This window comes from Zootoca vivipara, chromosome 4, assembly GCF_965207765.1.
Source record: "Zootoca vivipara chromosome 4, rZooViv2.hap1.1, whole genome shotgun sequence".
NCBI classification, from domain to species: Eukaryota; Metazoa; Chordata; class Lepidosauria; order Squamata; family Lacertidae; genus Zootoca; species Zootoca vivipara.
The window spans coordinates 63852167-63866985 of record NC_142587.1 but is presented as its reverse complement, the minus strand read 5'-3'; positions in this window follow the sequence as shown (position 1 = coordinate 63866985).

Genomic DNA, 14819 nt, shown 5'->3' with positions numbered 1-14819 from the left:
TTCTCTTCAGTTTTCTTCCCACCTAATTGAACACCATTTCCCCCTCTGGATCTTGTTTTGAGTAATCATGGGGCTGCATCAGGGAAGGAGGTTTTTTTTTGGGGGGGGGGCTAATAAGATAGTGATTCTTAAGCTTTAGGTTGTGTAAAGCCACAACAAGAATAATGCAGAAAAATGCCAAAAACCTTTTCCCACCGCAAACAGTAATGCACACCCAATTAAAACTTGACTCCTTCTGCACTCTGGGACACCTCTACCGAACACATGGTCTTGGGGTATACTCTGTTTGTGAAATCTTTGTCAGGCAGGACATAATTGTTCAAGGCTGATTTTTTACACTACGGCTGCTACATCTTAATGGCATGGAGAATGTGCAAACAGCAATACATGCCTGTTGTCCAGTAATGGCTTCTTCACCTCGCATATTCATTCCTTTGGGTAGAGCAAACAGTACAGCTGCACTGGCATGCAGAATGTGTTGATTCAGAAGCTTCTTGTCTGCAGAAAGGAAGAAAACTAGACAAGTAGTATTGAGTACAAGGCTTAAGAATCAGTAAAACTGGAAAATACGGATGTGAGCTAGTCTATGCTGTCATATACCTTAGTTCTTAAAACTTCACAAGGAAGTAGTTTGCATGCCTTTTGAAGTGAAATGTGGTGAAAAATTTGTGCATATACCTTCACATTTGACAGGCAGAACAACTATCTAAAGTTGAATTGAAAGGATCTCATGAGAATCGATCCTGTATAATTTAGTGATTGTGATGTATTATAATTATAGACCAGTCACCCAAAACCTGCCAGTCTGACAATGTGGAATAAGAAATGAGAAGCACATTGATAACATATTGTTTTCACTTTCATGGCTTAACTGAACTTATTCAGTTTCAAAGGGGGGGGAGCAGAAGTGAATTTTGAAAGGCAAGAGGAAAGGAGAAGGAAACAAAAAATTCTGCCACTCATATTCTGCTAATTCTGCCGCTCATATTCAACTGCCAAGGATGTTATTCCTGAATGTTGTGTGATGCTTAAATGAAAATTTTATCACAAAGGCCTTTTAATAGTCGTTAGGTGGGTGGGTGGGGAAAAGCTTATTGTGGCTATTGAGTCATTTTAGCTATCATTGGATCTGAACTCCATATGCAGAAGGAGTATGTTGCTTTCACAATGTGCAAAGAATGTGATATCAGTGTTAGTGTTGTGATTGACCCAAAATTCACAACAAATTGTATGTTGGCAAAATATTTATTATAGTCCAGTGTCGACCTTGAACATTCTAGGAGCATCCCTCATCTGTGGGATACTACAAGTGAGTTAGCATTTTGCTCACCTGGCAAAATTACTGTTATGAAATAATTATTCACACCCTTCATTGCCCTACAGGTATTTATTTGAGGAATTTTTACCCTGCCCTTTAGCCAAAAGGGCTCCCAGAGAGTTGATTCCCCAGATAGCTACATCTCCATCTAGGCCATCTGCTGTGCCCCATAAAAAGGTAAAGGTAAAGGGACCCCTGACCATTAGATCCAGTTGTGACTGACTCTGGGGTTGCGCGCTCATCTCGCATTATTGGCCGTGGGAGCCAGCGTACACCTTCCAGGTCATGTAGCCGGCATGACAAAGCCACTTCTGGCAAACCAAAGCAGCACATGGAAACACCGTTTACCTTCCAGCTGTAGTGGTTTCTATTTATCTACTTGCATTTTGACATGCTTTCGAACTGCTAGGTTGGCAGGAGCTGGGACCAAGCAACGGGAGCTCACCCCGTCACAGGGATTCGAACTGCCGACCTTCTGATCAGCAAGCCCTAGGCTCAGTGGTTTAACCCACAGCGCCACCTGTGTCCCATACACACCTTAATTCTTCCCTGGCTTCTCCCCAAATAGATCTCTGATAGTGAAGCTCTCTGCTTCCAGATGAACACTCCTCTGCCGGCTCTGCACTTCTTACTGGACCCAACGCTGCCTCAGCTCCTAAGGGCCTTGGAATAAAGGGGGAGAATCTGGGGTTGAGACATGAGTCCATGTGCAGAGTTGAGGAGACAAAGGGTCCTTGGGGCTGAGTAACATTGGATTTCTCCCCTGCAATTGCAAGTTCTTAAGTGTTCCCAGTTGCCCAGGAGGATTCTGTACACCTCACTAGGCTTCCTCAGATGAGGTCCACCAGGAGTCGTCGTCAGGCTGGACTCTGACAGGAAGATGGTCTCTGCTCTCAGGCTTACAACCGAAACATGACTGAATTTTACATGTGTATGATATGTTATTCCAAATTCAGGGCAGTCTCTAGGCAGGATGTGTCTTTATGCTGCAGTGTAAGCAGATACTTTTTGTAGGGATGGCCTGAGAAGCAACAACACTGTTCTGACGTTCCTGTCACCTGGAGTGCTCTTAAGGTCCACAATAGGCACAGATGTCAATGGCTTTTTGTCAGCTCGGGGCTCCTTAGCAATTGCTCCCCCTTAGTCCTTGGTCACAGTCACACTGAACACAATGTTTTCTCTGAATATATAGGTACAGTACTTCCAGACAATCACTGTTTTGGGGTGGGATTCAATCTCACACTGGTTCCGCAATTAAAGTTGATTTGGTGCTCTTGCACAACAAACTTGCTCCCCTTGATCACCAGTTTGATCTTTTCCAATAAAGAAAAGGATGGAAAAATGCACCGGAAAGTGTGGGATAATAATTGCATGATGCAACACCATACAACAATAAACAGCCAAAAATACCTAACCTCCTTGCAAAATCAGGGCAATGGCACAATTAACTGGCCTGGAAGTAGCCACAATCTTCAGTATGACATTTTATTTTATTTCTTTTTATTTTATTGATTTATTAAATTTTTATGCCACCCTTCATCCAAGGACCACAAGGCAGTTTACAATATGAAAACACAAACATACATAACATAGCAACAAACAAAACACGACTTCCTGCTAAATGTGATTGTGCCATAACCATAACCCTGAGCAGCAGCCAGGACAGGGGTGAGGGGAACCAAGTGAATTAGGGAGGTCTGTGGTGCAAGCCACAGAGGTACTGAACCCAGACCCAGGCCTTGACACTGAGCCTCAAGCCTTAGACCTTCAGACTGGGACCACTGGAGGCATCACCCGCTGAGCCAGACTCACCTGAGAAAATAGCCACCGTTACACCAGGGACCAGGGGTGTAGCCAAGAGGGGGCAGGGAGGAGCAACTGCCCCTCTTAGATCAAGTAAAACAATAGGAATACTTAACTGACCAATCACGTTGATTCTGCCCTCTTCCCCAACAAAAGTCCTGCTCCCCCTCCCCAACAAGGGGCTCCTTATTTCCTGTGCAAGCTCACTAGTACAGTACTGGCAACACACAACTGACAGAGAGGCAACAGACTGCCAGAGGCCTAGCCCTTTAAGACTCTCCAGTGTTCAGGAAGTGGGTGGAGACTGGCCCAGGAGGAAGAAAAGGATTTACTCAAACTCCAGACATCAGTAGAGCAAGTTGTCTACATGGAGCTATCCAAGGTCCTGCAACTTCAGGCTGCTCCTATCTGCTACTACACTATAGGACTGTTGACGCCATGTGGGTGATCTGTTGCGGTCAGATAAAGACCCAGTTCTCCTTCCTAGCCACTCCAAAGGGAACGGGTCGCTTCAGTCTTCATTTGGCAGCTTGATTCTTTTGGGTGTGAGGATAGGACATTAAATAAAATATGCAAACAAACACAAATCAACACAGCAAACAGATGATTAATTAAAGCAGAACACTAATGTCTGATTATTATCTATAATTATCTCCTGGTCTCAAGAGGTATTCCTGCAGTTTCTGACAACTGACTGGATTCAGTAATTCTAGAAAGGAAGAGGGCAAATGCCTTGTCATTGAATTCATGCCTTTTCTTCCTTCCAGAGTAATTCCAACTATATATGACTTGCTTAGCCACCTAGTGGAGCTTGTGTTATTTTGCAATTTGCTTTTAAAGAGAGGGTTTTATTTATTTATTCATAAATATTTTGATACTGCCCACCAATCATATTCCCAGGGCAGTTTACAAAAAAGAATAAAGCCATTAAAATTTAAATACAGATAACATGAGAAACTAAAAGTCCGTAGTCATAAGAGCACCATATAAAACGAGGCAGGGGAATTAAGATTGCATCCCACAAGTGTGGGGGAAAGGAGGTCAATGTCAGGTGGGAAAAGGACAATAAAGGAGGTGTGGAGACAGCATTCCAAAACTGATGATATTAAAGCACTGGCTAATTAAATAAAAAAGTCAAGCTTCTTAAAAGGTCTGGCTCCCAGAAGAAAAGAAAGGGTTTAGCCTGGCAACAGAAATATGTTAAAGTGGGTGAGCCTTTTAAGGGAGAGCATTTCACAAATGGGGCTATCACTGAAAAGGCCCTCTGTATTTCGCAGGAGGGGGCATTTAGTGGAGGAACTCTATAGGTGACCTTAGTACCCACATAGGCTCATATGGGAAGAGGTGTTTATTCAGGTTCTGGGGTTCCAATTAATGTAAGATTCTATAGGTTAAAATCTGCACCTGGAATTGAGCCTGGAAAGAAACTGGTGCAGTGAATGAGACCCAGTGTAATATGCCCAAGCTTCCTGGTACCCATCAGTAATCTTAGCATCAGTTTCACCATCAGATGTCATTTTGGAACTGTCTTCAAAGGCATCCCCATATATAATACCCAATGTCACTTGGCCCATTTACCATGAATGAGGCTGTGCCAAAACATGAGCTGAATGTTTCTGACACACAGCCATGCATGTATCAGATAGTAGATGTTTTAAGGCCAGCCTTTCAGGATTACCTCTTGATAACACTTCTGAAACATATTCTTGTAACTTTAGTATGCTTTCATCCTAAATGTCAAAACCATGAGGTCAGCAAATAAGCTGCACAATTTGCCTGCCTTATATTTGATGGTAAATATGTATATCTCCTAGTGCACTAGGAGGGCACTAGGAGAAGGGGACGACAGAGGATGAGATGGTTGGACAGTGTTCTCGAAGCTACGAACATGAGTTTGACCAAACTGCGGGAGGCAGTGCAAGACAGGAGTGCCTGGCGTGCTATGGTCCATGGGGTCACGAAGAGTCGGACACGACTAAACAACAACAACAACAACAACAACAACAACAACAACGTATATTTACCATATATAAGGTTTGCAAACCACCCTGGGATCCATTTTTGATGAAGGTTGGTTTAGAAGTCAAATGAATAAATAAATAACATAAAAATCCTTGACCAGCATATGCAATCACACTGCATTTTCCTCCTTCTTCTTGATACAGTGCTGTCAATTTGGCATCTGTATGTAATATATATGGAAGCTTCCAATCAGCAGTCCCTAACAGGTGCAGTTGTCAGCACTTTTTCATGGCTGCAAATGCTTTCTGACATTCATTAGCCTATTGTTCTCTTAGTTCTTGACAACTCCTTCCATGCTTCTGTTCTACAGTGTCTTGAAAATCCCAGGAATGTTCTTGGATTTCATGGTTCTTGGCTAATCCTTCAAAACTGGTCATTTGTCAGGCTCAGATCATAGACTCTCCTGTAAAATAACAAGTTGTTTGGAAGAGCTTGCATTTAGGAACTGGGAGCCTAAACTCAACTGACAGCTTTAAACACCGAAGAGCATTGTCCTAAATGGTCTGAAAATATTGTCATTCAAGAATTATGTGACTTTATTGAGAGTAATGTTTTACACAACAGTTTCCACCATCTTTTGGATGATTGCCAGGGCATTTTTCAGTCCTTGTGGCATTATATAGAATTGCTGATTTCCTATTGAGGGTGGTAAACACTGTTTTAGGTCCATTTTCCTTCTCCACTTCCATTTGTTATTGTCCACACTTCAAAGAAAGGATATTGAATTACTTAGATCAAGGAAGCCTGAGCAAAATGTCTTCTGTTCAGGGTAAAGGGAAAGCGTTCTTCCTGAAAAGATTCCTGTCCAGCACCTCTCTATAACCTCCCCTTTTGCAATCTCACACCTTTTAGGCAATGCTGTATGGAGAACTCCCATTCTGCAGCTGCTCAGTGATTCTGTTGCAAAATGTAGTAACTGTCTTGGTAATTTGAGTTTTACCCACGACCCCATTGGATCTCTGTATCTTCTATCCTGGCAACAACCTGACAGTTCCAGAAACATATTTTACCTCATCTGGAAGTAATGTTTGATTGCATCTTTCCATCTTACAATTATTTCATGAGAGAGAGAGAGAGAGAGAGAGAGAGAGAGAGAGAGAGAGAGAGAGAGAGAGAGAGAGAGATTGTTTGCAACCTTTTCTGTGCCACTGTGCATCAATTTAAAGCAGAGGTTCCAAATCTTTCTGTTCACAAGGCCCACCTGAGAAAGCTAAGAAGTACTGAAACTCACCAGTCACAAAATGGTGGTAGAGCCAAGCACAAAATGGCAGCAGACAGCAATGGAGTTTGACATTATCAGCAGGCAATTACTGACATAATCTTCTGTTAATATTTAATATGGAAATTGCTAAATTCTTTGTCATAGTGACAGGCAGTTCCATAGTTCAGCACTCAAACTAAATACAGTGGTACCTCTACTTATGAATTTAATGCATTCCGAAGGCACATTCGTAAGTCGAAAAAATTTGTAAGTCGAATCCCATAGGAATGCATTGGGAGAAAAAATTCGTAAGTAGAAGCAACCCTATCTAAAAATTCTTAAGTAGCAAAAATCCTATCTAAACCACATCCAAGATGGCGGACAGAGCTCCATTCGTAAGTAGAAACATTTGTAAGTAGAGTTATTCATAAGTAGAGGTACCACTGTACAGACACTGACTCTGCAGGTATCATGATTCAGCCTCCTAGTTTTAAGCCGAATCTCCCCATCCACAGGCTCTTAGTGGAGAAGGCTCTGCATTTTATACATTTTTCTTCCTTTCTTCATGCCTCTCAAAGTACTTCTACTAATCTCCTGTCATTTTCTCCTCTTCTCCTTGTGCAATGAATTTGTATCCTGTTCCCACCCAAAACTGCAAGTTTCTTTCAACCTTCTTCCCTCCCACAACAGCTTCCCTCTCCTATTCCCCGCTTCCCTATTCCCAGTTTATTATTATTACTTGAAAAATGAATATTTTATCTCTTTCTAATGTGCTTCAGTGCCCCCTCCAGCGGCTCTTTCCACCCAGAGAGGGGAGGCCTCCTGGCTCTTCCCCAGGCAGGGATGAAGGAGGCCTGTGAGCATGAAGCTGAAGGGTCAGAGGGTAGCAGCCCTGGGGGCTTCCTCTTTTCCTCTCCTTCAGATCATCTACCCCCCTGGCCTCCCTGTACTTTCTCTACCTTCCTACATATTTGGCAAGCCACACTATCCATTGACTCCCATTCATTCTCCTGCTGTCCTTTCTCCTCTTCCAGCTTTGCTTGCTGCTCAACCAACTCCCACTTCCACACCATCTTATTTACTCATTGTAAATGGGGGCAGCTGCTGTTAAGCTTCTGCCCAACCACAAACTGCTGTAATACCAGGGAGTGGCTGTGGTACAGAGGCCCCACCAGTGGCCCCTAACCCACAATTCGAGAAATACCAGCCTAAAGCATCAGTCTGCAATCTCTTCAGGAAATACATGATGTCTGCACTTTGTTCACAGCTATGTTCACTGTGTGTTCATGGGTGGCGCTGTGGGTTAAACCACAGAGCCTAGGGCTTGACAATCAGAAGGTCGGCGGTTCGAACCCGTGATGGGGTGAGCTCCCGTTGCTTGGTCCCTGCTCCTGCCAACCTAGCAGTTAGAAAGCATATCAAAGTGCAAGTAAATAAATAGGTACCGCTCCGGCGGGAAGGTAAACGGTGTTTCCGTGTGCTGCTCTGGTTCGCCAGAAGTGGCTTTGTCATGTTGGTCACATGACCCAGAAAAACTGTCTGTGGACAAACGTCGGCTGCCTCAGCTAGTAAAGCGAGATGAGCGCCGCAACTCCAGAGCCATCCGTGACTGGAGCTAATGGTCAGGGGTCCCTTTACCTTTATAATTTAACTACCTGCACAATAACAGGTTCAGATGCTGGTGGTTTTTGGTCTTAATGAACACCCCAGGGCAAAACCTGTTTGCCTCTTGTAGGTTCCACATTCTTCCTGAGGAGCTCTTAAAGTAATAATGATATACCAGTATCCCACATAAGGAACTTCTTGACCACCTACCCCTGCAGCACTTTTTCAGTTGGATTTTCTTCTGTGATTTTATATATTTCCTGTTATATTTTATATGTATTTTATATGTTTCCTGTAAAATGTCTTAGTTATGCAGGTCACCTGGGATCCTGTATCTTGGCTGTCTCTTAGTGCAGACCCAGGTCACTGAGCCTGAGCTTCCACCTCCCATGAGCCACCATTAGCAGCAACAGCACAGCAGCAGATATATTCTAAGCTTTTGATAATATTTTATTCTTGCCAATTATGCTGCTTTAAATGTACATTTTATATTTGACTTCTTTTAGCAATGCTTTATCTTGAAATCTGCAAGATAATGTTTTAGTTTCCTGTTAATTACATTACTTTGAATGTATACTTTATATTTTACTTTCTTCAGTAGCATTTTATTCTGGATTTTTTTATTTTATGGTTTAATGTGTTGTAAACCACCTTAAGACCCTCCCCCCTAAAAATATGAAGCAGTATAGAAATGAAAATGATGATGATGGTAATAATAATAATAATAGATATTATTATTATTATTATTATTATTATTATTATTATTATTATTATTAACAGTTGCATGAGGCTCTATCTATGAAGATCCGGACCCAAGATTGCTAGTTGAGTTAACACCATTTATTCCAAAATAAATTATTCAGTGTCATCTCTCAGTGTCACTTTTCAGTTCTTTTTCACCCAATTTGTACTGCACAGCTCATTTACCTCACTTCTAGGCTTCCCCCCCCCATAGAATTGTAGAGTTGGAAGAGACCATGATGGTTATTTAGTCCCTGCAAGTCAGGGATATTTTGCCCAAAGTGGGCCTCAAACCCACAACCCTGAGATTAAGAGTCTCATGCTGTACCACCTGAGCCACAGAGGAACCATGCATTAAGATAAGCAGATCCTTTAGCAGCTGAGGGCACTGGCAGAGGAAGAGGAGTGTGTGTGTGGGGGGGAAGCCACACACCCCTGTGGGCAGCTCCAGCCTCGCCTGCTCCCCCCCCCCCCCCGCTGCCGGAGCATGAAGCTCCACCACTGACTGAGGGTGCCTGAGAATCATTTTGCCGAGGCAGATGCTTCCCCTTCTTAGAAGAGATATCCATTTATATTGCAGTAGCGTCAATTTGAGCCTTGTGTTATTTTCCATTTGTGTTGATTTTCTTCAACAAATTGCCCACAGCTTCCTGCTTCCATACTTTTAGGCCACAGCCACATGGAAGGGTTATAACAGGGCTGTGCACACAAAGCAATTTAAAGTGCTTATGATGCATTCCATGGGTGCATTTTTTTCATGTTGTACACATAATGTCCTCATGGTACTTGGGGAAGCCTCCCCCCCCCAAAAAAATCTGGATTTACTTGATTTGTGGATGATGCAACAAGGCAAATAAATCCAACAGAAAATCACATGTCACTCAACTGTGTATGTACTGAAGCACATTGTGTGGCCGGGTTTGTGTGTGTGGTGCTGTTTTGCTGGGTGCAAGTTTGGTGCAGTGGAAAACTTGTATCTAAAACATTATAAATGGCCACATCACTCATAAAAAAATACCTGCATATGTACCCACCATTGGACCCAAGACTCAGGGAGGTTGGGGACGTACTAATTTCAGGGTAGGAGGTGGAAACAACACAGTGCAAATACATCCCCTCAAGCACCACCACTAGTGTGGATGGGAAACATTGATATAGACTTGTGTGGACAAACATGCTAAAAATCACACATGAAAAAGTGGATCTGTGTGATCCTCAGGCACTGATGTACACTATGTGCACAGCCCAGGTGATGCAACCCCCTCCGGCTGAAAAACGTTAGCTATCATCACCGCTCTGCAGTTTGACATGAGCTGCTTGGTTTGCTTTGTGTGCCCCCACCCCCACCCCCCCGGCCATGGCTCCATTCTCTTCCTTATATTGTAGAAGCTTATAGAGCAGCTGTGTGAATATGACACCCTAGAAGCAGAATGACTGTCTGAGCAGGTCTTAGATGGAGCTTCACAATCACCTAAACCTCCATGAATAAATTGCTTTATCAGCTGCACATCAGAATTTGCTGGCATCCATAGTTCGTTTTCTAACACTTTTCTCCGGCAACTGTTTAATCTCCTTGGATTCTCTAAGGGGTTTTCCACAGACTTTTGGAATGTCTGTAGAAATTGGGCACATTGTTCATTAGCACTGGAAAGAAAGTTATGTGCTGACAAACATTCTACTGCCGTCACATTTCCCTTCACTGAAGGCTACACTCAAAGCTGGAAGGGAAAGACTTTCTATTAATTTTCTTTTGCCCTCTTACTGATGGCAATTCTCAGTCCACCAGTAGCTGTTGTATTAGCAGCTTCCAGGTTTCAAAATCCACCTCACTGCTGGGAATTGAAGAATGACATGAAAAGCCATTCAGTCTGAAGGATGTGTGAAGGTAAGTGGCAGTTTCCTCATTAGATTTTACCACACGTTCCACTAGTGCCTTGTGCACTCCTTCAGGGATACTAAAAAAGGTGTAGTAAGAGTATACTGTACATGGTGATTGGGGAAAGCAAAAACTATACCTGCCCAATAGAATACTTAGTTCAGAATCAATAGGCTTGCCCCCAGAATTGTCATCTGAAATGCCAGCAAACATCTTTTCTATGTCAATATGGGGAAAACTCCCTCTATTTAAAATCGGTATAGCAATTTTCTGTTCTTTTCTTTTGATCCTAGCTGTACACTACCTAATATAGTTATAAATGACAATGTTTGCCTCAGTAGCCTGTCTTTTTAAAAGTTCTATCTCAAAGTCCAAATCAAGTCCTCTTCAATCACAACAGAGAATAGACGACAGAATGCAGTCCTATACAGTACACTTACCCGGGAGTGAGCTCAATGGGCCTTGCTTCTGATACATATAGCATTGCTCTATCAATCTGATTTAGTGTTCTGTATCTATATTATAATACTTACAAAATTCCATTCCAGTAACAGGTAGGGTTTTTTTTTTTAAAAAAAAAATCTAATTGTCACAAAACAGAAGAAAAGAAGCAAACCAATTGTCTTCCTCAGCCACCAGGTACATCTGTTCCAGTTTGTGACCCAATGATTTGGAGGTGATACAATATATGGTTCTTCCTCATCTAATGTTGTGATTCCACAAATATCACATTACCAAAACCACCTCAAACAGAGCAAGGCTCATTTGTTTGACAGTTTGATTTCTTGTGGTGCAAAAAAGGGTAATAAAACATTTGTAAACAAATGTGATAGGTTTTATGACTAAATGTATGGCTAATTAAAACAGAACAACAAATGCTTATTGTTGATGACAATCAGACTGTGCAACCTGCTCTCTAGGTGCAGCAGGCAAGTTAATAATGTCAGAGTTTAAATAATATATTATTGCAGCACATGTTTCTAACACATTACAGCTATATGGTCATATAACAAGCAGAAGAAACAAATTGGTTCTCCCCAAGATGCATCTACTTGTAGTGAGCCTTTCTTGATAGAGAGTGATGTAAGTAAAAAAACTGCTCCTTTTCCCTTATGGGGTACCCAAGAGCCCATATAGAGTCCTTTGTAGGTTCTCTATCGGTAGGAGAAAATAACAGAGACCAACCAGAGAATATTGAGAAGCAAAGCAGCTAGTAAGCCTGATCTTTTTAAACTGTTGCAACACGGTGCTCCCCCACACGCAGGAGAGAGGAAGAGGAGGACCCCGAGCCATGAGTGCAAGCCCTTATATAGTTACAGGTAGGTAGCCGTGTTGGTCTGACGTAGTCGAAACAAAATAAAAAAATTCCTTCCAGCAGCACCTTAAAGACCAACTAAGATTTTATTTTGGTATGAGCTTTTGTGTGCATGCACACTTCTTCAGATACTTCTTCAGGTAAAAAAATTCTTATAACAGAGAGAATACCCTCCAACATTTCCTAGAGAAAAACCAGGATGTGTATCTTTTGGGGCCACGTTCCTGCACGAGTCACGTGACCCATACAAGAGCACAGCGCCCCCAAACACAGTGTTTCGGAGCTGTGATTTTGTGTGAGCACACAGCCCCCAAAACAGGATGTCCTGGTTAAATCCGGACAGTTGAGGGGTATGAGAAAGAGCTGAAAAGGAGATACCAACGAAATTCCAGTTATGTCCTGCTGGTCTCTAAAGAATTCCGTCAGCTTCCTTCAGCTGACTGGATTAATCCATTCTCAGGAGTTCATAATAAAGGCAGTGTAGGATATTAAAGCTGAGAGCAATTATAGAATCATATGGGCAGCAATATGCCAGGTCAGTTTTAGCACCTGATATTTTTGGGCAGCTGCCAGGGACCCAGCACCTGCCTCACCTCCCGCAGCCCCCTTCCCCTTTCCTCTAATGAGCCCCTTGGTGGCATGACAGTTTTTGACATTACCCCAGTTTAGTACTAACAAAATTAGTAAATGGTAGCTCTAAGCTCCACAGAACTGCTGCTGGCTGTGCCACTGCCTAGGAACCTAGCTCATGGGAAGTTGCACCGATGTAGGAAGGGGCCTTCTGAAGGCAATATGCTGAGCCCCCTGCCCCAGAAGTGGAACTGACCCTGCCTATAGCATTACAATGATAGCTGCTCTAAACAGGTCACTAAACAACAACACATCACAAACTGAGCTATAAGACAATACTGGGAGACAGTTACTAGCACGGAATCATTTTGACCGTAACTGATTAATTTCTCTCTCCTCTTTCAGGTACCTGGATCATAGAATTGTAGAGTTGGATGGGACCGCGAGGGTTATCTAGTCCAGCCCCCTGCAATGCAGGAATCTTTTTGCCCAACATGGAACTCAAACGCACGACCCTGAGATTAAGAGTCTCCTGCTCTACCAACTGAGCTAGCAGGAAAAGGAGATCACAAATCTTAGAAAACTGAATTCCACTTAGGCCCTTCTGATCTCTGAGGCAGACCTTCTATATCCATCTGCTGGCGGGATTAAGAAATCCTCCAAGCATGGGAGTAGCCAGGATTTATGCTGGGGGGCAGGATTTTTTTTTGGGGGGGGGGGAAGAGAATTTTTATTTATTGACTTAATGGGGGGGCAGCTGCCCCCCGGCCTCCAAGGGTTATTTATCTTCTTCACTGAATCCCCACCTTTCTTCCATATATGGTGATTCCATATGACTCTATAAGATGCCTAGCCACCTAGCGGAGAAATTTGGGGCTCCAGCTAATTTGCACTTTATTCTGCAAACTGGGCTTATCCACCAAGGTAGAGAGGGCAGAGTGCACTGTCCTAGCCGCTGTTGGAGATTTACAGGACTGGCATATAAATGTTTTACAATCGATCTTTCCCTAGACATGCAGAGATGGGATTTCAAATCACATTCGGGAACTCTGGCCAGAAAGGATCATTAGAGAAGAAAAGCCAGTGATCTAAAAATTAACTACTATAGCTGTCAAAATAGATTTTAGAAATACCCTTGTCACAGGATGAGACCCCAGGAATACTGCATCTTTCCTAATCCTCCTGCCACATGGAAATAAAGCAGGGCATAGAATTATTATGTAATAATGTATTGGGAGATGTTGTCCACAAGCCGAGGTCTCACCAGCACACAGGTGTACACTGAGCTCAATTTATTGTTTCTACCTACTAATCCCAATTAGGCTATGGAAACTTTTAACAGGCACCCAGAGGCCATTTTAGGATGGATGAGGGCAAACCAACTGAAACTTAATCCAGACAAGATGAAAGTACTGTTAGCTGGAAACACAGCTGAACTATATAGAGCAGGCTTCCTCAACCTCAGCCCCCCAGATGTTTTGAGACTATGATTCCCATCATCCCTGACCACTGGTCCTGCTAGCTAGGGATCATGGGAGTTGTAGGCCAAAAACATCTGGAGGGCCAAGGTTGAGGAAACCTGATACAGAGGTTTGCAAGGCTGCACTCCTCCTGAAGGATCAGGTATGCCGTTGGGAGATAATTCTATTATCTGTGGAGGTGCAAGTGTCTTCAGGGTCATGCCCTCAAAAGTGGGATAGAGGTATATTAAATAAATAAATAATTTTTGATGGTGTCAATGATAATACTCCAGTGTGGGATAGAGCGAAGGTTGAGTCACAGTCTGTGGTTGCAGACAAAGAAGTTCAAGCCCTGGCTCTGACAAACAGAGGGATAAAATCCCTTATATTCTGTAGTCCCATTGACACCAATAGGGATATGTGTTGTGACCACTGGGTACTATTTAGAAAGCTTTGTGGAATTTAAAAAACAAAAAAGCAAAGTGGAAAAACTGCTCCATTTCCCAAAGTGTTGGGAACCTTGTCATGCATTTTGACACTGAAATTTTGCCCAGACAAAATTGGTGCTGCATGAAACATTTCTGGGAAGCCCTATTTTTGCTGCTAGTAGCTGCACTAAAAACCTTGAACTTGGCTACTTTCTGTGGCTAGTGCTTTCAGACTCTCTTCAAGCTGTTTCTCAAATGCTTTGAAAATACGTTAAACAGCTGGAGGAAGGCATACAGTGCTGTGAAAACAGGCTGTTTTCTCTGTAATCCTTTGCGGCATTTCTCCACCAAAATCACACTCAAGCCAGTTTAAACTATGCTCTGTTTTATAGCGTACAATAAATAAATATTAGTTACTTGTTGATCTGATTAATTTGTTGATGTTTTTACATGCTACTTGTTTTCTAAACTGTAATGAAA